A 6,000-nucleotide genomic window follows, 5' to 3' on the forward strand; every position below is an offset into this window, starting at 1 on the left:
CTTTTCCTCAGGTCTGCCAAGCTCCTTCCCCTTCAAAGTTTCTGCACATTATACTTCCTCTACCCAGTACTTTCTGTAGCTAGCTCCTAATGATTCTTCAAGTTCAATGCCTCCTCCTTAGAGGAGATTTCCTTGATATCCATCTAACTTAGATCTCTTTCTTCCACATTTTCCCTGTTCCATCTGAACATTAAAACTTCATTCATAAAATAAACATTAACATTACATTGCCACAGAAGCCAGAATCACACTGATCACTTACTGCAATCTGTCTTTGAATAGTAATTTGTGTGGTTATTTATTTAATTACTGACTTTTCTACCAAAATAATAGTTCTGTTGATAACAGGCTCCTGGGGATCCCCAAGACCCTTTTAGGGGATACATAAGGTCAAAAATATTTTCATAATAGTCCTAAAATGTTACTTGACTTTTTCACTCTCACTGTTTCAGAAGTTTATAGGGAACTGCATTGGAGGATGCAATATATATGCTTTGTTGGTTTATAAATATAAGCTTCTTTCTTTTTTTTTTCCATATGCTTCTTGCTCTATGATGTCACACTGAACACAGAAGCAGACGTGAGAATTTAGCCTCTTCTGTTGCATCAGACATTAAAGAGATTTGTCTAATTGCCACTCTTCCACAAAATTGTTTTATAAAATATAGTTACTTCTTATAAAATATACATTTTTTATTTTCATAGATTTATTATTTTAAAATATATTAATAAACATTTTATTTATACTTTTTAACTTTTAGCTCAATAAATGTTGTGAAGTATAATCCACATAAACAAAAGTTCCTTGAGATACTCAATATTTAAAACCCCAACATTTGAATGGTGGCCCTAGACTATAAGCTTCATGACTGTGGAGATCATGTTTTGCTCACCACTTAGCATAGTATCTGGCACAATATATGTGGTGAATTAACATATACATGGTTGATGAAACTGTTTCAGTGGAGGTTGGGATGAGAAACAGATTTCTATGAGTTAGATAGAGTGAGTAAATAGGAAAAGTCTTCAGCATGGGTAAACAACTTATTCCAGAGTTTTCTCAACAGCTAAAAGTAGATAAACAGGAAAGTGCTAAGGAAAGGGGCAAAATATTGTTTCAAGATGTGGGAATTTGGGCCTGTTTAATTTGCTCATCCCCATAGTTATGTGCACAAGAATGTGATCCTCGCATATGCTCTACACGAATTCCTTTTGTCTCATGTGTTATTATGAGTGTATACTGTGTTTAGAATCCTTTGATAGTCCTCTTCCTAGATGCCTCCCCTTCCATGCCTCTGATATACAATCAAAACATGTGCATTAAAGCATTTTGTAAGTCTGATTGCCTTTGCAAGGACCTCAAAGCACAGAATGTGCTTTGGGCTCCCTGTGTATCATGTCTACAAGAAAAGATATAACAGTTAGACAAGTTGACATATCAACCATCATTTTGAGATATAGTTATAAATGAAATAAAATGTTCTTCCTGCAGTTTGCAATGGAAGTGCAATTGTAGTTACTGATATCACAGCCCCAGAAATATCAATGAGGAACAGAACACACTATGAGACACGAATACTGCCAAACGAGTACGTGCAAAGCTAGGAAGGGAGCAATCTGGGTGAGAAGTTTCAAGTGGTGCAGTGCTATTCACTCTCCCCAATAAACCTGTACATTTAAACATTTGCTTTTCCCTATGGTATTCTTTATCTGAGTTTCTCTCTCTGTCTCTCTGTCTCTTTTTAAAACTCTGATTTTTAACTACCTGCTTTTATATTTGTATTTGATTTTGCTGCTATCTTAATTCTCTTTAAGGTCAGCCCTGCCTGACCATTCAGAACACACGTGCCTATCCCTCTCCCTCTCTAATAGTTCCTATTTGCCAACTTAGAATTAGAAATGGTCCTTCTAGAATCAGAGAAGAAAGAGAAAAGATTTAAAGATGAAAAGTAAAATCCATGGTATAAGTTTAATAAGCACACTGGATGTAAAATAAATAGTGGTTGTAAAAAAATGGCTTTGTGGACATCATTTTAGTGTGAAAAGGACTGTAATTTATATTCTGGACAACATGCATACCTGTTCCATTACAACAATTTAACTGACAAGACATAGTGGGCTGAATGATGACCTCAAAAAGATAGGTCCATGATTTAATCCCTGGAGGCTGTGAATATTGTGGCAAAAGATATGATTAAATTAAGAGAGGAGGAGTTTATCCTGGATTATCCAGGTGAGCTCTAAATGTAATCACATGCCTTTTCATAAGAGAGAGTTTTGAGACACACGCCAAGAGAGAAGAGAGGAGGGGAAAAGGCAAGGTAGCTGCAGTGGCAGGGATCAGGGTGATGTGGTCACAAGCCAAGGAATATCTATAGCCAGAAGAAGCTGAAAAGGCAAGAAATGGATTTTGTAGAGTATCTAGAGGCAGCATGGCCTTGACAATATGTTGATTTCAGACTTCTGAACTCCAGAATTGCAAGAGAATAAACGTCTGTTGTGTTGTCACTCAATTTGTGGTAATTTGTTATGACAGCCCCAGAAAACTAATAAACAAGATTAACATTGAAGCCACATTATCACATTACTTTTGTTTTCTTGAGGTTCAATTTGTGTGTGTGTGTGTGCATGGGTGTGTGTGTGTGTGTAATTCAACTGAGGAAATGTGAAGCCCAAATTATGTGACACACGAGTAAAGTCTGAGCAGAGAATATGTGTTATATCTCTTTCCTATAGACACACACATTTATAGTATGTAAGATGCTTCAATTAGCAAAAAGTGTTTTTAATGTTGAGAGACCTGTTGATTACACCCATGTAGGCATTAAAACTCCTTTCACAAAATAAATATCCCTTTGAGGCAGAAGGAACCAGCACTCTATGAATGCATAAATTGAACGTGATCACGATCATTGTGCTATAAACATCTGTTTACATTTCCCAGGATCTTGCCATGATTTCCACATTTTGTCTAATTTGTCATGACACCATCTGTTTGAAGATAGATTGATCACTGGTGGTTGGATTATTGGGTAAGTAGTGCTTATGTTTATTATGATGTATAGAACAATACCTTAAAATTATATTTAATGTGAATTAATTTTTAGGTGACAGTGGTTGTCCCAGAGGTCCCATTTGCTTATAGCAGTGGGAACCACAGTAGAACAAAGATACAATTTTATAATCAGTTAAATACAACACATCCCAGAAATAAGATTTCAAAATTCAAGCCTAAACCTCTTTGGATGAAAAAAAGGCTCCATTTTGTACCTTTGATAGGATACACTCCGCAAGTGTTGTGACCTTGATACTTGCCAATGACAGAGTTAAGTTGCTGACTGAGTAAGTATCCATCTGAACTGTGGCAGAGCCCTGGGCAACCCCAAGGCTAAGGCTTCTCAAGTCCTGAGTTTGCTGAGGTGCATTTGTTAGCAGAGACCAGTCTTAGATCTGTAGGCCACGGTGAGTTTTATCTCAATTTGATATGTTGAGGAGGTCTTTTAATCTTTGGAAGTATATTTCTGAAATGTAAAATTTTAAAATACTCCATTATCAATCAAAGAGTTGCTTTCAATTCTTATGCTAAAATTTTAGATTATTTTAATTCAAATATTAAATTTTTATTTCCTGACCAAATTGATTCTAATAAGACTAAAACTTCTATGCTATTGTAAAACTTGTTATTATAATCTGCTTAAATTTTTAAGGATTTTTATCCATCCTTTGATCCTACAGTCTTAAGGCCTAAGACATAATTAAAAGTCTTAAGACATAATTAAAAATTTACCAAAAAGAAATTAATTTTGAATAATATCTGTTCAATATGACAACACTTGAAGCTAAGATTCTATGTTACTGTACCATATTCTTTATAGAGATATAGAATTCAAACTGACACATATTAAGCTGGAATTAAAAGTTTACACACACACACACACTCACACACTTGAGCATTATACCAAATGATTGTACTTAGCTATTTATTTGCCTCAGGTTATAATATCTTCATGCTAACCAGCATTAAATTCCCCAGCCCTAAATAGTCCACTGAATTTTAAGTGACAGAAATACTTTACAGGCATAATTATAAAGTAAAAAGAGATGGTTATGAGCAAACATAGAACTCATTTTTCCAAAACACTGTTGAACTAAGCAATTGTAGGTGTTTTTCAACTAGTCAAAATAATTCACCACCATGCCTTAATTCCTACTCTACACTCTCTTTTCCATTACTACTGTAACCCAGGGTCCTGGGGTTTTAGGGTATACACTCTGAAAAACTACCCACTTGTGTAAGTCTTGCTCCTTGAGTTCTTGTTTTTTCAAGAAAGTTCCGGGAAGAAGCTCAGTCCATAGATGCCTGAGTTGTAGATAACCTTTGGCAAGTTCCCCTCATTACCATTGCCAGGCTAAAATCCCCGCCCAGGGAGGTGCTTTTGCACCATTTTTTTATACATGCAATGTATACAGAAGCATGATTGGCAACAGTGCCTGTGCTGCCTTTACCTCTACAATGACTCAACTCAGCAGCCCAATAAAAGCTCTGTTTTCACAGATGTTCCGGGAGATACCACTTTGGAAACTATCCCTGGTGTCCTCCTTACTTGTTGAAAGTAATAAAATCCCCTTGTTAAATCCTCCTTGGTTGTGGTCACTGGATTGCCACACACCAAGTGATTAAACCTACCCATAGTGTAGATAACACTACCAATAGTAAGATGATATTCTCCTGCAAACATTATTACCAAATCTATGGTTTGGAGTGCTCCTCCCCTCATGGATTCAATGAGGATTTGTTCTAACAGCCAGCATTCCTCGTATTCCCATAACCTCCCAGAGCTATGGATGGATATGACCTATCCATCCAATCCTTCCTCCTCTATTCAGCCCAGCCAAAGACACCTGTCTCCTTTTAGTTCACAAAGAGTTTTCCATCTTTGTGAGCTAATCACAATAAAAGAAGATTCTTGTGAAAAAATGAGATTAGGCCTCCCTGAAATAGCCAGGGAAAAGCCATGTATTTTGTCCCTAGTGTGACAGCTGCTGACATAGACTTGTCTTCCTGTGGATACGCGGTAAGGAAGAATCTTCATGACTCTTTTTTTCTCACTAGAGATTAAGACGTGAAGAGGAAAAGGATCACATGTTTGGGATCAAGTTGCTGTTCCTAGACTAAGTAAATTGTTCTCAGCCATTCAGTAATAAGGACCAGCCATTCATCTGATTTTAGAGAAAGAATTAGTGAAGTCTAAAGGGAGAGAAAGGCAGGTGTTTCAAGATTTATGTGTGGATGATGCTAGTTTAAAAGGAAGATCTATTAGGTGCATCACAGCATGGAGATATCAATGTGGTAGAGAGGAAGCTGGGATTAAGATAAATTTTTTGTTGTTTTTTAATCCAAAGTTCACAAACTGAGCCACCTTGTGAAAGGAGAAACTGGTAGGTAATGTAGAATGCAACAGAAATGTTTATTGAGTATGGTCCTTGGATTCTCTGGGAAGAAACAAATCCTAAAGAATTAATTTTCCAGGGAGCCCTTGACATAGTTGCTTCAGGAAAGTCATTGCAACATCAGGTTATATGAATAGGAAAGAAAGAAGTCCAGGAGCAAGGTATTGCTAATGTTAAGAACATGGATTCAGGAAGCAGGATGTCCAAATTTTCATCCAAGCTTCTACAGTAATTTGCTGAATGTTCACAGGTAAGCTATTTTACCACTGATGGCTTCAGTATCCTCAGCAGTGAAACTGGGGCTGGGGAGGGGGCTGTGTGTGGCAGTATTAGAATTTAGGTGTGTGTGGCAGTGTCATAATTTATCTTCTATGTGTTGTAAAGATTTATGAATATTTTATGTGTCAGATATTTAGCACAGTACCAAAATATAGGTAGCTCTCAGTAGTTGACAGGAATTGCTCACTCAGGGAGCTCGGTTGTTGGAGATGTGAGTCTTGCTGAAGCTCCCAGCCAAACAAAGCCCTTCCTTCTTTAACTCGGTGTCTG

Source organism: Symphalangus syndactylus, chromosome 2 (assembly GCF_028878055.3).
Source record: "Symphalangus syndactylus isolate Jambi chromosome 2, NHGRI_mSymSyn1-v2.1_pri, whole genome shotgun sequence".
In the NCBI taxonomy this organism is placed as follows: domain Eukaryota; kingdom Metazoa; phylum Chordata; class Mammalia; order Primates; family Hylobatidae; genus Symphalangus; species Symphalangus syndactylus.